A 4,591-nucleotide genomic window follows, 5' to 3' on the forward strand; every position below is an offset into this window, starting at 1 on the left:
GTTTGAAAACCTAAGCAATATTAATGATAACCGTAGAAGTCTACCTCTATGATGGTAGCTCTATGATGGTTTACTATATCTATGTTTAAAACCAACGGTAATCATTCTGCAACATCACGATCTTGTCGCTATTCTGACTGCGTATGCTGCATCTATGTTTCTAGAGTGCCCATTACCGTGTATTGTTAAACGGTGACAGGTCTATGTTCCGCACGCCCTATGTTCCGCAAGGCCCTATGTTCCGCACTTTTCCGCAAAATCGGATAAAATTTCTGAAAAGGACAGACAACTTCTAAAGCAAATGCAATTATTGCTGTTTAAATTAAAACCGTCGTTGTGAAATCACGCCGTTGGGAAAATACAAACCGCTCTGCTGAACTTGAGAGAAAATAAAAAGATCTGACGAATGAACGTTCACTAAAATTTAGTAGTGATAATACACGAATTATCAAATTAGAATACGCAAAAAAAACCATCTTTTTCAGTCATTTTTATTTTAAAGTAATATAGATAAATTCAAAGGCTACTTCATTTTTTATTTAATTATAGACAAGCGTTCATGTAAGCCTACATTTCTAATTATAAAAGCCATAAACTCTATATATCTCACTCCATAACAATATTAACATAATTATGTAAGCCTATGTTACGTACTTTGTAATATTATACAATTTTTCTTCTAGGCGTAATGTTCCACCATATGATATTGTATGCCAAGAAAACCGACGCTCTACACTAAATGATATAGTAAATAAACATAATCATGAGGCTATGTTCCTCACTCAATTATAATACTGTGTAAATATAATCATGAGGTTTATACTCCTCACTCAACTATATTATAAATAAAATCATTAGGGCCAAAGTTCCTCATTCGATTATATTATAAATATAGTAATAAGGGCCTATATTCTTAATTCTATTATATTATAAATATAATCATGAGGGCCTATGTTCATCACCCTAATATATTATAAATATAATCGTGATGGCCTATGGTCTACACTCTGTTATAAAGATAACCCTGATGGCCTGTGTCCTTCATTCTATTAGCATAAAAATAAAAACCGTGAAAGGCCTATGTTCCTCACTATACTTTATTATAAATATAATTATGTTATATTATAAATATTTTATTAGTTAAATTATTTATATTATTAGCTATGTATAGTTACGTATATTATAAACATAATATGTTTCTCATTTTATTGTAATATAAACATAATCATGAGAGTTTTTGTTCGTCACTCTATTTTATTATAAATGTAACAATGTTGTATTATATATATTTTATTAGTTAAATTATTTATATTATCAGCTGTATATAGTTATGTATATTATAAAATAATATGTTCTTCATTTTATTATATTATAAATGTAATCATGAGGGTCTCTGTTCCTCACTCTATCATGTTATAAATATAATAATGAAGGCCTATGTTCCTCGCTCAATTATAATATAAATACAATAATGAAAGACTATGTTCCTCACTCTATTTTATTATAACTATAACAATATTATATTTTTAATATTTTATTACCTAAATTAGTTATATTATTACTAGTTACGTATATAGTTACTCACTCATAACTATATATAGTTATTTATATTATAAATATAATATGTCCCTCATTCTATTATAATATAAATATAATCATGAAGGTCTCTGTTTCTCACTCTATTTTATTATAAATATAATAATGAGGGCCTATGTCCCTCACTCAATTATAATATAATTATAATCATGAGGGCTTATGTTCCTCACTCGATATTGTACAACGTACTCGCTTGAGCCTATGTTCCTCACTCGAGATATTACGATATAAGTATTCACTAGGGCCTAAATTCCTAACTCCATAACGAGCATACTACACTTGCTTGGGTCTATGCTCCTCACTCAAGATTGCGCAATATACTCAAAGGGCCTATATTCCTCACTTCATAATGAGCATATTATAAGCCCTTGGGTCTATGTTCCTCACTCGAAATTGGGCAATATAATTAAAGGGCCTATACTCCTCACTTCATAATGAGCATGTTATACTCACTTGGGTCTATGTTCCTCACTCAAGATTGCGCAATATACTCAAAGGGCCTATATTCCTCACTTCATATTGGGCAATATACTCCCTTGGGCCTAGGTTTCTCACTCGATTGCTTGGGCTTATAATCCTCAATTGGTAATGCGGAACATGCTCAAAGAGGCTATGTTAGTCACTCAATCCTGATATAAATACAATCAGTAGGATCTGTGTTCTTCATTCTGTTATATCATGAATAGTCATATGGCCGAGGTTTTTCCTTGATATTGCATGTTAGTCTTGCTAGATCATATAAAGCTCTTAAGATCTCATAAAGTCAGACACGGCCATTTTTGGCATGATTGTGAGGCGCAGCACATTGGAATGCTCCCTCGCATACTTTACAGCCTAGATGTGAACTTTTGCTATCATTTATGCTGCTTTAGGCAGCACTTGGCACCAACTATCACTGAATGAGGTTTCATCCTTGTCATGTAATGGATTGAAAAATTATTAAATATCAAACCTGGTGTGATAACCATAATTTGACATCAAAAACTGATTTGTGATCAATTGCAAAAATCTTCTGAAGTTTTTGACACATGATATTATTGTTCAGCAAGCTCATATCTCTACTACCCTTCTACTAAAAATATGTACTGTTTTGTTTTTTAGGACCAAGTTTAATGATTCTGTGAGGTTTGAAAGAAGACTACCACCTGTGACGCGCGGAACTGTGACGCGCGGTACTGCGACGCGTGGGACAAGAATAACACTACGAAAAATCCAGAATTTCTCTACGTTTTGTAGTATTTAGACAACAAATTGTCATGATTTGGAGTCACAACATCTACCCATATACATGTGGTCAACCAACTAATAATTTAAAATTAGTATATATTATACTTATTTTATTTAACCGTGAATTATAAGACACATACGATTCAAAGATTGTGAGACTTTTATGCAGTAAACAATTTTTTCTTAAAATCGTCATATTCTGCCGTTATCATTTTCTCATTTTTTAGTAAAAAGTACCACAGTGACCTGATAGTTACCCCTGGTGCAATAACTGGAGATACTTTAAGAGGAAAGTTCATCTGGGTGGTTCTTTTGTCGTTGGGGTTTGGCTGCATGAACTTCTTGCGTGCACTGTGCATGTACTTTATAGTTCAGCTACTTTCATTGGCCTTTGCAATGAGAATTTCTCCCGTGTTGACTTCAGAGTCATAGGCCAATGCGACCAGCATTTGTGGTGAAAACTCCATTAATGTTTGTGAAGTATCTCTTGTGGTAACTTCTTGATTAGGTTCGCTGCTCTGTGTGTGTGGAATTGGCTGCCAGGTGGGATCAATCAATCAGAGCAACATAACTATTTTTTAATTGCAATGTGATGGCACGATCAAATGCCATGAATTAAAGGCACCATGGACCAGGGTTCTTTGCACATTTGCGCAGTTTCAGTAATCTTATCTTTTGAGATAGAGAATATCTTTATTGGTTTCGCTGATTTGGAAGTTATTGTTGTTGCAGCTTTCGCAAATGACTGCAGAGTTTACGACATACTTTTTTCCGGTACACTGCCATTAGCACCTGTTGTTTGATGCTTTTCCTCAATACCATCTATTACACCTTCGCCATGCGATGTGATTTTTGTAATCATACATTAAAAACACACATTCAGTTCAAAGATTACCTCACAATTTGACGGGCATCACGCCAAGTGTTTGTATCAGTAGGGTAATATTGACCAACTCCATGTTTTGAGTTCGAAACATCGTAAATTAATTCTAATTTTTTATTTCTCTCAAAGAAACTGGCTTTTTTGCCTTGGAATATCCAGCGATGTTTTCCCATGCAAGGTATCAAAATGAAATCTCAAACAAAGGCAGACATCGTCATATTATTAAAATTGTTCGGCGTGTCACAAATACTTCCATGTGCCCATAAAACCGAAACTAGCTATATTTTCAGCTCATTAGCAAGTTTGGCTGGTCAAACTCGCCAATTCTCGCCAAATCTCGTTTTATAGATAAAAGATTTTTACCTCAGATAGCTTAGGAAGAACAGGCTGCAACTAAATGCACTAAAATTGTGACACGTGGAACAAGCTATTCTTTGCTCACGCGAATGGTAAAAAAAAGTTGCATTTGTTAGGAAAAAACGCCTAAGCTAAAAATCTACTTTTGTATTGATTATAAAAGAAAAGCAAAATTTATTTCAGAATGAATAGCAAAATTTTAAAAAAGATGACCTATTGTGCCGCCCGTCACACACCATACCAGAAAAATCTACTTGCATACCCCATATCATCATGAGAGATTATTTCATTATAAAAACTTTCTTGTTTCTGTATGTCTGAACATGTTTACTCACTAATTGACAGAAAATTATGATCACAAAAAAGTAAAAAAAAATTGCCTATGTGTGTGACCCTATGTTTGGCTCTGCCCGGTCGGATTTTTCTTGCTTGTTCTCGCGTAAAACAACTCGCTGTTGCTCACTGGGGTGAGCCATGCTGAAACTGACAATTCAGTTATGTATACTGTATACAAAAAAAAACCTTTTT

This window comes from Watersipora subatra, chromosome 4 (assembly GCF_963576615.1).
Source record: "Watersipora subatra chromosome 4, tzWatSuba1.1, whole genome shotgun sequence".
Classification (NCBI taxonomy): Eukaryota; Metazoa; Bryozoa; class Gymnolaemata; order Cheilostomatida; family Watersiporidae; genus Watersipora; species Watersipora subatra.